The sequence below is a fragment of the Neolamprologus multifasciatus genome, chromosome 2, assembly GCF_963576455.1.
Source record: "Neolamprologus multifasciatus chromosome 2, fNeoMul1.2, whole genome shotgun sequence".
Classification (NCBI taxonomy): Eukaryota; Metazoa; Chordata; class Actinopteri; order Cichliformes; family Cichlidae; genus Neolamprologus; species Neolamprologus multifasciatus.
This window is the reverse complement of record NC_140440.1, coordinates 16,031,621-16,049,299: the sequence shown is the minus strand read 5'-3', so window position 1 is coordinate 16,049,299 and position 17,679 is coordinate 16,031,621. Positions and strand designations below refer to the sequence as shown.

At 42.7% G+C, this 17,679-nt stretch overlaps 2 long non-coding RNA genes across 2 annotated transcripts in view; both read right to left on the bottom strand.

Annotated features, from left to right (window-relative positions):
- Nucleotides 1-17,679, bottom strand: part of LOC146524145 (uncharacterized) — a 203,372-nt gene that overhangs the window by 110,718 nt on the left and 74,975 nt on the right. The gene's annotated exons all lie outside the window — the stretch shown is intronic.
- On the bottom strand, nucleotides 5,785-6,198 carry LOC146524147 (uncharacterized). Its single transcript, XR_014869320.1, has 2 exons — nucleotides 6,159-6,198; nucleotides 5,785-5,914 (listed from the first exon to the last, which is right to left on the bottom strand). It is a non-coding gene; the product is annotated as an uncharacterized LOC146524147 (long non-coding RNA).

The window sequence follows — 17,679 nt, the reverse complement described above, 5'->3', positions numbered from 1 at the left end:
TTTAAAGTAAGTTTCCGGGCTTTTCCTGCCTTTCTGGAGGGATTATATTTCACTAAAAAATGATCTAATATGCATGTCCACATAATAATGATTATAATTATAATATTTAAAAGAACATTTGTATTTTAAAGAACATACATTAAGAAACAGATTATATTAGATTTATATTTTAAATAAGACAAAATGCTGATTTTACAGCAGCAAAATTATTGTATCTCTACAGTTTAAAAATGTAATAAGCTTTCCCCCTGCACAGAGTGGATAGTGAAACAAATGGAATCATCATAAATATATTATTTCATATTTATTACTTTTTTCCCCTCATTGCTTTATTATTGTAGCTCTAGTACTAAATAATAAGGGAAGGATTCTGGATCAGCACCATGATGGAAACTTGTGCCCACAGTATATACAGTATTCTGAAGAAGGTCTAAAATGTCACTGTGTGTGCATGCGTGTGTTTTATGCAGTGTTGGGTAAGTTACTTTAAAATAGTAACTTAGTTACATTACTAGTTATTCTATCAAAAGTAACTCAGTTACTTCAAGTTACTCGTTACTTTCAAAGTAACTAGTTACTAGGGAAAGTAACTTTGGTTTTACTCAGAATTCTCTTGTTAATGTGTTGCTTCCATAACTTTGCCAGTCTTCTAGCTTGTTTACTTGCCACAAGTGCACTGTGCCACCTACCAATAGAAAGGAAAAGATAATGTGCATATTTCCACGAGAGAAATCCCACGCCTGGACCGTCATTGACCGCTGCCATGATTCTAGCCCAGCGTCATGTGCGCCTTTTACATCCAACACAAAAACTGCAGTCGTGGTGCTTTCGATTGTACTCAGAACTCTGAAATCCTGCCTTCTGAATAGGAAGATGTAGGTAACACCAGACTGAAGATGGGCTGCATACAGGGCTGGACTGGAACAAAAAATTGGCCCGGGTGTTTTGACTAGAGACTGGCCCACCATTATAGGAAAAATCATAAAGCCTTTGAATGAAAACAAACGCTGTTGTGACAGTGATGTTCACTGTTTTGATGGTATATATGTATCAATCTATCAATCGTTTGTTGTAAGATTCAGATAATTATTTTTTAAAAGCGAGACATTTTAAATGAGAACTAGAAAAATTTGCATTTCCTGCGAAAATGCTGTGTGGATGCCTTAACGCTGAAGATGTCTGCTGAAAAAAGCTGAAAAACAGTGTTGCCCTGAGTAGGATTCGAACCTGGCCCTTTTGGTCTCAAGGCGGGTAGTCATCTCACTGAGCCAAACTTATTCTCACAAAGAAGAGGTGGAGAGACTGACAATTCTGATGAAATGAGAAGAAGCTGCTGAGAATTGTGCTGATAAGAGGTGAAAAGACTGAAAACTTTGCAGGAAAGAGGTGAATCAGAAGAATTTGTGCTCAAAAGAGTTTTTTCTGAAAACAGCTGAGATTTGTGCTGATAAGAGGTGAAAAGGCTGAAAATTTTGCTGAAAAGAGTTCAATCAGCAGAATTTCTGCAGAAAAGATGGAAAGGAGCAGAACATTGCGCTGAAAAGAGGTGAATGAGAAGAATTTCTGCAGAAAAGATGGAAAGAAGCAGAAAGTTGCACTGAAAAGAGATGAATCAGCAGAATTTCTGCTCAAAAGAGTTTTTTCTGAAAACAGCTGAGATTTGTGCAGAAAAGAGGTGAAAATTCTGCTGAAAAGAGGATTTTGCTGAAAACAGCTGAAAAAGCTGGGATTTGTGCTGAAAAGTGGTGAAAAAATTTAAAATTCTGCTGAAAAGAGGTGAATGAGCAGAATTTCTGCTGAAAAAAGTTTAACTGTTAACTGAAAGAAATGTTGCCATAAGCGGGATTTGAACCCGGGCCTCCCAGTCTGAGAACGGATGCTCATCTCACTGAGCTAAATCACAGGTCAACCCGGCAAGGAAAATCAGTGAGGCCACTGATAATATGGCAGAAATGGGCAAAAAATATTGCAAAAAAAAATTCAATATCTCAAAAAGTATAGAAGTTATGAGCACCAAAAGTCATAGCCGGCATTAGCAGAAAGAGCAGAATTTTTTAAGATTTGAACGGTGCAAATAGCACAAAAACTGAGGGAGTAGTTAAGCGCCAAAAAGTGTACGGAAGCAACCAGAATAATAAAGTAGGATAAGGAATAAAGAGAAACAGGAACTCAATAGTGTGGATGCCCTTTCAGGCATCCACACAATAAGAAAGAAAAGTATTTCTTTGTGCCCACCTCTCCCTGTTAATGCCCTACCTGGCCCCCCTGGCAAAACTTTGCTAGATCCGCACCTGCACAGTTACCAGCTGTCAGCTACATAAAAAAGGATCCTGGGGTTATCTGTCTCTCAGAAACAGTTCATAACTTCCCTTCAACTTATTCATGTCACCTAAAAGGTAAACCTGTTTCTCCATCACCTGTTCAGCTCTGATGATTCAGTAAGGACATCTCCTGGTTTCATCTTCATGTTTCCCTCTCACCAGATAACCAAACCGACATCATGACCAGCAGCTTTTTTGCAGCTGTGGTTCCAGCAAACATCAGCTGATACTAGAAATTAATATTAAATAAATTCTAACAACAGCTGATCAAGCTTAAACGTGCCGCTGTTGTTTAACGCGACATCGGCTGGTTTCTTCTTTCTGGCGCAAAGTGGGCAATAAACGAACAAGAGAGGCGATCAGCTGATCATTGATCAGTTTAATGATTGAAGTAGAAACGGGAGAGGGAGGGGAATGAAAGAAGAAGAGGCAGCTGTGCAGCAAAGACACAGAATAACTCCAGCTTTGTGCCTTTTTCATTGTAGCTGAATTACGGGACAAACTGTTCGTTTTCACCTCAATAAGAAACGCGTAATATTTTCTCTGAATACCTGACGGGACGGTTGGCAACTCTAATAACTTATGAACAAAATAAAGTTCAACACCATTAACTTAATAGCACCCACCCAGCTGTATAGAAACTCCGTCATTCTAGCTAGTACGCAGTACGAAAAAAGTCAGAATAACGAAAATAAACTCCACCTAAACTTGGTTTATATCTGACCCAGATAGACTGCAGGTCATAACTTCTTACCTGAAGTTCAGTTCACACTTGGACTGGCGGCCGCCTCGGGTCTCTTTTCCTTCTGCGTCCCCTTTCCCTCATCCACCTGCTGCCTCCACCACTTGCTAATGTTACTGAATCTGTGGAAGCTCCGCGATAGCCACCACACGAAGTAACGAGTAACGACCCTATCTAAATCCCAGTAACGACTAACGCGTTCCTGATTTTGGCATAATAACTAGTTACCGTGCTCGTTACCACAATAATAACGTAGTTACTGTAACGCGTTACTTAATAACGCGTTAGTCCCAACACTGGTTTTATGGATATGGATTTTTAAATTACTCGTGATATAACATTGTCCAGACATGGCTGGTAAGGACATGAGGAGGAAACAGTAGGAGCTGTGTGAGGCTACTAAAGGTAGTGGATCCCTCAGCAGCTGGATTACAAAGAGCACAGGTAACATTAACACATGTACCAGTTGTTGGAGAGGTATTCCAGTATAAACAAAAATAACAAGCACAACTGAAATGTTTTGCTTCTATAACATTTTTATGTCATCATTTTATTATAGATTAAGTGTAAGAGTTGTTAAGTATGGATAATTAAATGATAGTTTATTGCAATAGCAAGTTGTGCCTTGTTCTCAGATGGACAGCAAGTGGAGAGTGATATATGAAATGATGGGATGGAAGGAAGAAGAGAAGCAAAGAGTGATTCACAGTCTAGTTTATTTCTGTTTTTGTTGCCTCCAGCACTATCAGCAGCAGGAGCAGCAGCAACACCTTAACAGCAACATTGTACCCATCAGGTAAAACATAGGCTACGTTTGCTTTGCCTTGTTGCCCATATTAGATTCTTGATGAATGTGTGTTGTTGTTATTCAGCCTGGTTCAATGTGCCCCTTTTTAGCTTTGAGCACCCGCCCCTTTAAACATCTCTGCACGGCCCTGCTTACAATGTGTTGTGCTTATGTATGTGAGAGAAAATTAGCCTGTGTTGGAGGTGCACTGGTGAAAGTGATTTCAAATTCTGACGTAATGGATGGCAACACGTCCCTAAGCTGTGCCTCAACCACCTAAAGAGTAGCAGAGAAGATTTCAGGTACTGGCTTCTCATTTTGAGGTAATCATATTAGCTGTCACTAATCCGTGATTAACTAGATGATGGAGTTAAAATGAAACTGATCTCTTGTCATGTTCGTGCACCTTCTGCAAGCTGCTGTTTTCACTCCTTCAAAGATCATTTCTTATGAAAGGATGTCCAGTCAACTGTGAATGAGACATTAATCCTCAGTGATCAACATTTCAGGAGCCTACACTTTGCAGCTATGCTTCTTGTTTTTAGAGTCATGCCAAATGATTGGCCGAAAGCTGTTCTCTGAATGTGTCAGACAAACAGAAAGTTTGAGGCTTTTCAAATATTTAAAATCACAATATAAAATGTGGAATGAATCTTTAAAATTCTCAGCTCCATAGATGGCAGCCAAACTGAAGCAGTTTAATGATGTTGACTGTGTAACTCTTCTGGACCGAAGGACGGATTTCTTTGGCTTGTGTTGTTTCTGCTCTCAGACAGAGCTCAGTGTATATTTATTCTTACATTTGAAAGGCAAATAGACTAAAGGCTTTGCAGCATGTGTTATTACTGCCGTCCATCCAACCAAGTGGATTTCCATTCTTTTACGCAGTACTAATTTGTTTTAACATTTAGTCGTGACATTTTCCGTTTGTTTTGTGTTTAACCTTCACGTCACCTTCTTTTCTACGTCTATTTTGCATCAGTTTGAAGGTTAGAGAACTGACACATAGCACGCCTACAGGATTCTCAGTTCAATTAAAGCTAAATGACAACTAAGAGCCAGATTAAGAAAACAACCGAGTGATCAAATGATCTACCCAAGTAGATTTCACCATTTTTCATATATTTCATTTTTATTAGAAAATTTATGTCAAAATTGAGAGTTAAATGTAAATGCAGTCAAATGATTGAAATGTATCAATGAAAACAGAAATGGGGGAAATCTTCGGCTGATCAAAGTTTTGATTAAAGCTTTGGGTGGTTAGCTGAAGATTATAAGACTCCAGGATGGATTGTGACTGTCGTACGTTTGAAAATGTCTTTTTTTTTTTAAGTTTTCTGTCCATTAAAGCCACCTGATAGGACTGCTTCATTCGAAGTCATTGGCTCAAACATTTTGTTTTGATGCTCAAAACAGTTTGATCAGTGATTCAATCCCCAGCTCCAGTGGGGATATCGAGGTGTAATTTTCTTGTACATGTGTGTGCATAGATGTCAAAGTACACAACAACATGGTGAATGACTCCATTCAGTTAAAGAGCCCACATTCTTTTTATAATACCTCCCACACTCCCTAATGTAAACATTTCTTTAAATGATAAACACAGTGTCTAAAGCCAGGATACCACAGTCAAAGGGAATAATAACCACCTCTAGTTAAGCAGAAAATGCTGCCGATAAGTAAAGAAAGTCTGACCGGAGTTTGTTTTAATATTAACACATGTTGGCACCAAGCCACCAGTGTTTGCGTAAGGCTGACAGAGTTCCTGGCTGTGTCAAACAGACCCTTTTAATCAGCCAGAGAATATTCCCATCTATTTTCCCTCTTGTTTATATCTCTCCTAAATGGATGAGCAGATCACGATCACTATAAATAGACTGGAACTAATTTCACCTGACTTCCCCAGATTTATTCTAAAACATTTAAAACACTAGTTGTACTGTCTTTCCCTCTTCACACTGCACAGAAGAGGAACCGGCAGCAAGGTTCAACACTTTTCTTCCATCAAGACTCTGAAGACCATTACTCTTTGTCCACAGGTTTAATGATGTAGAAAGTGTGAAACTGAAACAAACATAACACAATTACTATTACAGTATATTCTTTAAATCTTACATATACACTGTACCTACAAGTCTACAATAATCTAAATCAACATAGCGTAGCACTTTAGCTGCAAGAATAAGCATTAGCCGTGCTCTAAACATGTGGCTTCAACAACGTATCAAAGTTACACATTAAACTTCCCTCATGTCACAAAATACAACCACAGAACTACAGATAAGTATCAAATAAACAATATACATACAGACGATGCTCCAAAAGACGAAGGATTGAGGGCAGATGCGCAAACTTAACTAAACCTTACTACTTCCTGCTTCCTGTTTCCTATGATGTCACCAGGTATCAGAACTATTAAAGGGACAGCTGCACTAACACTATCAGCACACTCCCCACCTGGCATGATAGAATGCCACAACTAACATACAATACAGAACAGTTATACATGTTATATATGTATATAGATATAGAGTAACAGTTCAGTCTTTGTCTGGATGTAACAGAAGAATGAGCTCCGACACAGGTCTCAAAAATACTTTTGTCCCATCTTGCCTGGATACCTTCACCTCCGCTGTGCGGACCTTATTGTCCTGGCTAGGGAAGACTTGGGTGATTACTCCAAGAGGCCATTCATTTCTCTTGAGCTGCTGATCTCTGAAAAGTACAATGCTCCCAGGCTCCAGATTGGGTTGACTGTCCTGCCACTTTCTTCTTGGCTGGAGTGAAGAAAGTGTAGAGGAATTTCTTTCACTAAGGTATTAATCACATTATTTCATTGTTTTAACATGTCTGACACTCATACTTAAGACAAATGGTAGGGGGTGTAGTCAGGATGTTGGGGGGAAACAGGAACTCCAGAGGACCAGTCTTTTGTCTCTTGAGGACTCTGGGAAGTAGCAAGGGAGTGTGAACCTTAAGGTGTGAAACAGCTGTGTACTGCCTTTTGTTCCTGGAGAAGGTATTTAACTGAGAGGTTGACTTTGGCTCAGTGAGACTCTGCTGTCCGTCTGTCCCGCGGCCATGGGGGCTCCACAAGCTTGTTTGTATGTTGTGTGCATGAATTAAAAGAATGTTAGCTACCGCTCACCGCTCGTCTGCAGGCTTTATTTAAGTGGAAAACTTCCACAACAAAATGGCGCTGCGAGCAGGGTGGTCCGTGTGGTCGCTGAACAACGGTTCCGTGGACGGGCTGATCACCCCTGAGGGAAAAGGTACCTTTGTCCTACCAGCTGTTGAAGCAAAGGAAATGGAGGAGTCACGGAGCCGTGTGTTTCAGTCACCACCGAGATCATCGATTTTGAGGGGACTTCTGCAGATGGGTGAGTTGTAGCTAACTTTGTATACAGTTATGAGGAGTTTTTTGTCTGGCCGAGGGGGGGAACGCTGGCCGACCCCGGAGTTCGAGTCTCCGGGAGGAAAAACCTGGTGGTTTGAGGCCCCAGGCTTGTGTTGGGTACGGCTCATCACAAGGACATTGGCTCGAGCACGTTGTTGGGGAGAAGCCGGCCCAGACCTGTGTTCGGTCGAAGTACGTCACAGGGACAACAACTCGGGTACACTGTCGGGATCCATTTCCGTGTACTATAGTGCACGGAGTGGCGGTGTTCGTACCTTGGTCCGTAGAAGGCAAGGGCCTCACGGGGGACGCCTCGTGTAGTAAAATGGGATCTAGATCCAGTAGATCGGCAGACGTTCCACCAGGCGGCCGGAGACAAAACTCAATACGTGACTGTGTGGTAAGAATTGAGTAAATGTGTGGCGTGTAAGATTGCAGAGAATGGTTGTGTGGGAAACGTTGATGTGTGTGTAAAAACAGTGAGAAACGGGGTTACAAAATGTTGAAAATGGGGAACAAAAACGAGAAAAAAAAAAAAGAGAGAGAGGATTGTAGAAATGTGTGTAACAGTTGTTTCCAACTAGAGGGAGAAGGTGGTACTGCAGGCCACCAGCTCCCCTTGGGTGGACACACACAAAATTAGCAGAATTGTTGATGAAAATGAGCAATAAAATTAGGGCAAGGGTTTTGTGTTTAATGATCAAAATGTCTCAGTGTGTCACTTGCAGGTGAAGAGCAGACCCGGATCAATTTTCCACGTGCAGCAGTCGGAAGAAAATTATAGGTTAACATCATTAGAAACACTCAAGCCAAGTTTTGGCTGAATTGTTTTACAGCTTAACTTCCATGTGTTTGTCACCCTGAGAACACAAGCTCCAAGAATCTCTCCCTGAAGACAAGAAATGCAGTTTCAGAACAACGAGATGGATCTCGAGAGCTCACAGCAGCATCCTGAGCAGTGAAGAAAAGGTCCAGCAGCAACAGTTGTGCAAGACAGCGACAGCAAGGAGAAAAATGGCATCATCATGACTGGATGGATGGATGTGCATTTCCAACGAGCTGCAACTTCACTGTGTGTGAATGGACTTTTGAAAAGACTGCTTGAGTTGGACATTTGCCACTTTCGGCGCAAAAATGGCAAAATGAGACCATGGAAAACACAGGACAAAGCTGAAAGACAACTGACTCTCACTGGACTGCTGCAAGGGGGAGAGATGAGATGAGACCACAGTCAAAGGAGAAGGAGACAACATGGAGGAAGGCTGTTGTAGTGTGGGAATAAAATTTGGGTTTAGGAAACTGGGAAGAAAAACGACTGCCTTGCGTGGAGAATTGAAAAGTGTCTGGAGCACCGCAAAGAGGAGAGGTACACAAAAAATAACACAAACAGAAAAATGCATTAATCCTACTAACACAAACACACATGCAATGAAGCTCATGAAGACCAAATAGCATTTTAAAGCATGCATTTCTGTTACCATCATCTTGTCCAGTTCACTTAGTGGGTTAAGAAGTGATACATAGACTAGTGAACTAGTATTATTTTTGGGGAAGGATGATTGAATCATTGCAGGGGTGAACAGAATGCTGCGGGAGGGTCAAATGAGTGGGGACTAATAGATTATTGAGTTTCTGATGTGTGAGGGAGGTCTTATCATGACACACATCTGGGTACATGGGGAAAACAAAAACTCATTTTCTAATAGAATATTGCTGTTGTGTGAGGTGTGTGACTGGTGGATGAAAGTTTTGGGGATTTACTTGGCTGATGCATTTTCTTTGGTACCACTTTGAACCTGCCAATTAGTTTTGTTTGATCTATCATTCTAGGAGAGTATGCTTAGACAACTTCTAAAAGAGGCCTTCATATTTTTTGATTTTTAACAGTGCACTGAGATTTTTGTTTGGCAATTTTCTCCTTTTCAAGCAGGCCTGCAAGATCGGAATCGAAAGTGCTACACAACATGTTGAACAATCGCAAGTGAGCTTCTCCAAAATTAAAATGGGCTCGGGAGAAAGCCACTTATTTGGGACAATCAGAAAACAAGTCCCTGGCAAAAAGGATTCAGCGAGGTAATCCAGTCTAAATTCTTTTTTTCTTTTTTGAAATGACGTTATTGCTGGCAGTAGAAACTTATTGCGACACAAGAGGTTCTGCTATCAGCAATAAACACGGGGATTGACTGGACTGACAAAAACTTGACTGACTTGACACCAATATGCAAGATTGCACCTCCATCCAGAGAGACAAAAGGGTGGATGTATATATGTATGTTTCTTTTACAGGAGCAGAAAGGTGACAGCAACGGGTTGCATGGGCTTTTGAGCCGTGCTGACTTAACCTTTTAATTGCCACTTTCTGTGTCTTTGTAAATTTACCAGCAGTGTGTTATTCATGACCTTGTATTGTTTACAGTGCAGAGGTCACTGTGAGAAAGTGTGCATGCAGACGCGCTGCGCTAACATCTACATCACTTTTTCCACAGCAGAGGGCTAATCATATGATCTAATCACATGATTTACAGCAGGACACACCACTGGCTAATGTTTTTTCTTACAACAGGGCCTGGAGTGAAGCTACTTCAGGGGAGAAGCCCTGAGAATTTTTAAGAGACAGTGCACAACTTTATTGTGCATGTCTAATTGTGTTAAGCTGACAGAGGGCAAAAGAGGGTTTTTTTCCGGGGAAGTTTTCATTTTTAAATTGCAGGAACCGTGACATGAGGGATATGGAAGGATTGACTGAGGCACAGATGCAAACTGTGACTAGGAGACAACACTTCAAGTGGACCAGTGAGAAGCAGGGACCATCTGCAGGACAACAGACAAACGACACTGGGCTTCCAAAGGATTGTCACGAGGAGATTTTGAACAGCAAAATCTTAAAATAAAATGAAAGAGTTTCGTCGTTGACGCTGAGGAAGACAACTAAGGTGTACGACGTGCTCTGCCTTAAATCTACAGCCGCATTGGAACAGAAATCGAGGGATGGAGAGAGCGTGCTAAGCTCCAAAAGTGACAGCGCAAGGAAGATCAGCGTTGGAATTATGACTCTGTAAATGGCACAGACACCAGGAGCCATGACTGTGACAGAGAATGACCACCTAATGCTGTTTCACTTTGCCATGCAAAGTACTTTGACACTCTGGAGAAGACCTTTCCTCTGTATCATTGTTGTTTCCATTTGCATGTGAGAGCTTAGATTGTGGGGAAGATTAAAGATGAACAAAGGGTGGTGGGAGAACAGTGAAGTGAGGATACACAGTGTGAAACTCCTTTAAGTGTACAATAATGTTGATGTGATATACAGAATGTCAGGAAAGAAATTCTGGTTTTAATGTGATTCTTGATTTTAGAATCAAAGGGTGGGATTGTAGAGGAATTTCTTTCACTAAGGTATTAATCACATTATTTCATTGTTTTAACATGTCTGACACTCATACTTAAGACAAATGGTAGGGGGTGTAGTCAGGATGTTGGGGGGAAACAGGAACTCCAGAGGACCAGTCTTTTGTCTCTTGAGGACTCTGGGAAGTAGCAAGGGAGTGTGAACCTTAAGGTGTGAAACAGCTGTGTACTGCCTTTTGTTCCTGGAGAAGGTATTTAACTGAGAGGTTGACTTTGGCTCAGTGAGACTCTGCTGTCCGTCTGTCCCGCGGCCATGGGGGCTCCACAAGCTTGTTTGTATGTTGTGTGCATGAATTAAAAGAATGTTAGCTACCGCTCACCGCTCGTCTGCAGGCTTTATTTAAGTGGAAAACTTCCACAACAAAAGATACTGTCGTCTCCATTTGTTCCAGAAAGTCTGGGCCAGATGCTGCACCTGACGCCATTGTTGTTTACACATATCTTTGACATTGGAGTCTTCAGGTGGAGCTGATGGAGTACCCATCTTCTGAGTTAAGAGAGTGGCTGGGGTTAGTAAAACTGGGTCACTTGGATCAGTAGATACTGGTATGAGAGGTCTGGCATTGATAATTGCCACCACTTCTGCCATCAGCGTAGTAAGGACCTCATGGGTCAAGTTTGATGTCCCAAGATGCAGGAACATTGAATCGAGGATTCTTTTTGCTATTCCTATCATCCTCTCCCATGCGCCACTCATATGAGACGCATGTGGAGGGTTAAAGACCCATGCACAACCTTTTCCAGCTAGGTACTTCTCAACAGACGTGGAATCAATATTGGATGGAATCTTTAGTTCAGCTGACGCACCCACAAAGTTTGTGCCTCTGTCCGAACGTATTCGTTTCACACGACCTCGAATAGCTAGAAACCTCCTGAGGGCATTGATGAAGCATGAGGTGTCCAGAGATTCTATGACCTCTATGTGGACTGCTCTAACGGCCATACAAGTGAATATAACTGCCCATCTCTTAGTATGGGCGAGACCACCTCTTGTACGCCGTGCAACAACACTCCATGGGCCAAACACGTCCAGTCCAACGTAGGTATATGGGGGTTCCATAGAGAGGCGATCTGATGGCAGGTCAGCCACCTTTTGTTGTTCAGGGAGGCCACGGAGCTTTCGACATGTGACACAATGGTGGATGACAGTGCTCACCAATCTCTTCATACCTATTATCCAGTAGCCTGCTGCACGGATGGCACCCTCTGTGAAGTGGTTGCAATGTTGCAATATGGTACTTACAAGGAATGATCTTAGGGTTCTTGAGGAAGAAAAGAAAATGTCTTATCCGACCACCAACTCTGAGGACGTTGTGTGTGAAGGGATCCAGGGTCCTAAGAGGACTCCCTTGAGGGATCACCTTATTCTTTTTGAGACAGGCCAACTCAGCATATGCCTCTTCCTGCACAGTTTGAATAATGATGTGCTCTGATAAACTGAGTTGATCAGGTGTACCTGCTTTCTGACAGAAATGCCACCCCTTGCATTGCATGGTCCCTTTGACCTTACGTCTGTGAACGCTGTTCACAATGTGAAGGAGATTAGCAATGGCACGTTTCAAAGCTTGCCAGGAAGAAAACTTGGAGAAACGGTGGGACCCAAGTAGTGTGCGAGAAGCCTGTGTTTGCAAAGTAGAGATTTGCGGGCGGATCTCAGCGTCCATGTTTGCATCCACAAGCTCAAAGGAGTCTGGTTCTAGAGAATCTTGCATAGGCTCAGTCAGAAAAGGAGGTCCAGTGAGCCAAGAGGTATCTGAGAGAAAGGCAGCCGGTACAGACCTTGTCGCACAGTCTGCTGGATTTTCCCCTGTAGACACGTACTTCCACTGCTTAGGATGAGAGGACCTTCTGATGCGGACAATACGATTGCTGACATACACATAAAAGCGTCTTGTCTCGTTATTTATGTATCCGAGCACTACTTTGCTATCAGTGTAGAAGGTGATAGCATCGATGCGCATGTCAAGCTCTGATGATATGAAATTTGCTAACTCCACGGCCAGTACAGCTGCACAAAGCTCAAGTCTGGGGATTGTGTGTTCAGGTCTGGGTGCCAGCTTCGCCTTACCCATAACAAAGCCAGTATGAGTATTCCCTGCTTCGTCCACCACCCTGAGATAGGCAACTGCTGCAATAGCCATCGTTGACGCATCAGAAAAGACAAACAGTTCTCTCGTCTTTGTTGTTGAAAGAACAAAGACGCTTTGGTATAGGGTCTTGGGATCATCACGCCACTTAGGTCTTTCAGTGAATCCCGCCAAGACTTGCATTTTTCCTGCATCCCCTCAGGGAGCTGAGAATCCCAGTCACATCTTTGTTGTGTGAGCGCTCCTAGAATGTGCTTCCCTTGAATGGTCACGGGAGCCACAAATCCCAAGGGGTCATACACGCTATTTACCACTGATAGGATGCCTCGGCATGTGAAAGGCTTCTCTTCTTTGTTGACTTTAAAAATGAACATGTCGGACTCCAAGTTCCAATTTAGTCCCAAGCTGCACTGTACAGGTAGAATATCTGAGCTCAGATACAAATCCTTCAAGTCATTTGCGCGATCTTCAGGTGGGAAAGCCTCCATGACCTCCTTGCTGTTAGAGGCGATTTTGTGGAGCCTCAGGTTGGAGTTTGCCAGAACATCTTGAGTTTTCTTCAACAGACAGACAGCACTTTTTACACTTGAAAAAGATTTAAGTGCATCATCAACATAAAAGTCATGGCAAACAAACTTTCACCTCGGGGTCATGATGTGGTCCTCCATCCATCGTGGACTGCCTGAGGCAGTAAATGGCAACCGCTGGATTAGGGCTATTACCGAACACATGTACAGTCATGCGGTACTCAATGACATCCTGTGTAGGACTGTTGTCTCTGAACCAGAAGAACCGTAGGAAGTTACGATCTTCTTCTCTCACAAGAAAGGAATGAAACATCTGCTTGATGTCTGCAGTTACTGCAATGGCTTCCTTGCGAAACCTCATCAGAACTCCCAGGAGTAGGTTGTTGAGGTCAGGTCCTTTCAAGAGAACATCATTCAGAGACACTCCCTCATGCTGTGCACTTGAGTCAAAAACAACACGGATGTTGCCAGGCTTCTTTGGGTGGTACACTCCAAAAATGGGTAAATACCATCGTTCCTGGTTTGGAGTGAGAGGAGGAGCAACTTCAGCATGACCATTTTTGAATATTTTCTCCATGAATGAGAAGAAATGTTGGGACATCTCAGGTTTCCTTGCTAAGTTGCGTTTGAGGGAGCTGAAGCGGTTAAGAGCTTGCTGTCTGTTATCAGGGAGGTGTTGTCTTGGCTGCCTAAATGGCAAAGGAGCTACCCAGCTGTTACTGGCATCCTTCTTGAGCTCTCGTTTTATTATTGCCATGAAGGCAAGATCTTCAAACGATGGTGCTGGTTTATTATCCTCTCGGGTAAGCTGGAACACTGTGCAGCCTAGCCCATCATCTTCTACATCATAGGCACACTTTGAATGTTCGGGACCGTATCTCTCTTTAACCTGGAGAACACTCGGACATGGTTCAAAAATAGTAGGACGAGACTGTTCAAGAGCATTAGTGAAGTACGTGTATCACAGTGCGTGGCTTATGAACACGTCCCAAACAGACATTGCCCACAATCACCCATCCCAACTCAAGTTTCTGAGCATAGGGGGCATCAGGGGGGCCATTGATGTATTTGTGAACCTTATGAAGTCTAATGACGTCACGTCCAAGTAAGAGCATAATGGGAACATCAGGTTCAAACTCTGGAATAAGGTGAGCAACTGGTTTCAGATGATCATGATGGAGAGCAGCACTTGGTGATGAAATCTCTGCTCTGTTGTCTGGTATCTCATTACACTCCAACAGGCTTGGTAGTAGCTGAACTGTTTTACAATCCATTGACTCTATACAGAAGCCTGAAGCTATCCTTCCCATGTTCTCAGTCATACCAGAGCATGTCTTCAGTGTGTAAGATGCAGTAGGGCATTGCAAGTCAAACTTCTCAAAGAAATCTGAGTGAGCCAAAGATCTATTACTCTGCTCGTCTATAATAACATAGGCCTTTATGGCCTTTTCACGTTCTCCTTTGGGATAGACTCTGGCCAGGCAGATCTTGGAGCAGTTCTTAACAGTGCGGTCCTCTCCACAGATCTCGGTACACTGAGCAGTAACTTCTGAAGTTTGTGTGTGTTCTGGCTCCCCGCCATGCTCCAAAGGCATGCTTATGTTCTTTATCCACGGTGCCTGACCTGGATGTAGAGCAGATGAGTGTCTATCACTGTTGCATTCAGTGCACTTAATGATACTTTGGCATTCCCTCGCGGTGTGCGTTGAGGAGTTGCAACACTTAAAACAGATGCCATTCTCCCTGAGAAAGTTCATTCTTTCTTCGAAGTGTTTCTCTCGAAAGGCACGACACTTTTGTAATGTGTGAGGTTTCTTATGTATAGAACATCTCCTATCTGGATCCTCCACATTCTTCTTGTTTCTGTTGTCTGAGCGATCAGCAGGTGACACTTCTGTTTTGTTGACTAAAATCTCCCTTTGTCTACTGTTTTTCCAAGGAGGTTTTTCCATTTTAACCATCTCGGTTTGAGAAACAAAGTTGAAACTTGGATCATTCCTCATCTGTGCTTGCTGGTAGATGAAGGAAACGAACACTAAGAATGGGGGGAATGTTACACAATGTGATTGTTTGTAACTGGATCCATGAGAAAGCCATTTTTCTTGTATACCATATGGTAATTTTTGGGCTATTGCATTTACACCTCTGGGGGTATCAAGATACAAAAGACCAGGCAGATCTCCCTCGGCCTTGGCAGCATCTAGTTCCATCAGTAAATCACTGAGGTCCCAGAGTTTGGAGTAGTCTTTATTGCCAATTTTGGGGAAACTATCCAGTTTTTGGAACTAAGCTTTCTCAATAGCTTCAGATGAACCGTAAGAAGCATCTAGTCGGTTCCAGATCATGCTCAGCCCTTTAGCTGGTTGATTTATGTGGATGGACCTAATACGCTTTGCATGCTCAGCTGATTCACTTCCCAGCCATTTGACAAGAAGATCCATTTCTTCATCACTTGTTAGATTCAAGTCTCTCACCGCATTCTGGAATGAACGTCGCCAGGCCCTGTAGTTTTCCGGTCTATCGTTAAATTGTAGTAGACCACTTGTAACGAGCTCACGTCGTGCTAGAAATCTGACAAAGTCTGTCACATGTGGCTCAGTGGAGTAACTAGGCCGCTGAGAGTTACCATATGGGTGATGGGGAAGAGCTTCCATGGCGCTGTTGGTCTTCCAGGGTGGCTGCTGTGCAGTTACACTGCATGAAGGCCTTAGAAAATCTTCATAATCATTTTCTTTGAGTACTCCGTAGTAGTGGTGCTCTGTCTGTTGAGCTGAGTTGCGATTCACATCTGATGTGACAAAGGGGTTAAGGCTACTTTGTTTATGTGGAGGATATAGTGGAGTATCAAAGACAGTAATAGCAGCATTGGGGGGACCATAACTCAGCGAATTGAGATGTGGCATGCACACCGTATTATGCAAAGGTTCCTCAGGAAGCGGCTGCTGTGTCTCGTCCTGCAAGGGTAAATCCTCCTGTGATGCCATCTGGATGTCTCTTGATACTTCAGCTTGTTTCTCCACATACTCTTTTGTACGCTCAGCAGAGTCGACTGATGTTGCAATGAGAGGAAGTTTACAACTGTGTTTTCCTTCACTAACGCCAACCGCTGCTTCTAAAGCTTCTGCCTTCGCTACAGCTGCAGCAGTTTCCTTTTCTGTTGTCAGCATTTCTATAGAACCTTCCAGACGAGCCTTTTCCATTTTTAACTTCCTTTCCTGCTCTGCAAACGCTAAACGTGCCTTTGCTGCTTCAGCCTTAGCCCTAGCTTTTGCAGCTGCAGTGCTGGTAGCCGATCCATGAGAACGTGTGGTTGACATAGAAGCATAAGACCGTGTCTTCACTGACGATGGCTTTGAATCCATAGTGTAGGCAAGTAGAGGCTATGTAGCGAGATAGCAGTAGCTGTTGTCACATGCACTGTGTTACCTTGTCTGTAACTCAACATCTTTTCACTGTACTGTCTTTCCCTCTTCACACTGCACAGAAGAGGAACCGGCAGCAAGGTTCAACACTTTTCTTCCATCAAGACTCTGAAGACCATTACTCTTTGTCCACAGGTTTAATGATGTAGAAAGTGTGAAACTGAAACAAACATAACACAATTACAATTACAGTATATTCTTTAAATCTTACATATACACTGTATCTAAATCAACATAGCGTAGCACTTTAGCTGCAAGAATAAGCATTAGCCGTGCTCTAAACATGTGGCTTCAACAACGTATCAAAGTTACACATTAAACTTCCCTCATGTCACAAAATACAACCACAGAACTACAGATAAGTATCAAATAAACAATATACATACAGACGATGCTCCAAAAGACGAAGGATTGAGGGCAGATGCATGTGGATTCATGGCAGTCTCCTTGGCCATGTGCAAACTTCACTAAACCTTACTACTTCCTGTTTCCTGTGATGTCACCAGGTATCAGAACTATTAAAGGGACAGCTGCACTAACACTATCAGCACACTGGTCCCTTGGGGAAGAAATAATTTAAAAGCAATCACATCAGTGTGCATCACCTATTTACAGAGTTCTTGGCAAGTGCTATGGTTCAGTTCCTGAGGCTTTCAAATTTATGCCCCATCTGTTCTTAGACATGCTGATCAACTTGACATTATTTGTGCACCAGTTCAACAGAGAATGCCAAACGTGGTTACGTGCTTCCAAGAGGATGTTCCAGGCTGAACCCATGTCCAAGCAATCCAAACCAGGACTGGTCAGAAATGGTAGATGCCATTGATCCCTGGTGACTCCATAATTATTGGTCTTTTCATAAAGTCTGTGGTAAGATGATTTCAGAAGGATGAGGAACTAGAAATGCCAAGGCAGGCAGCTCGGACTCAAGCACAGACTGTGAATTATAATTAAACAGTTCTTTATATACAGACACCAGGTGCAATGT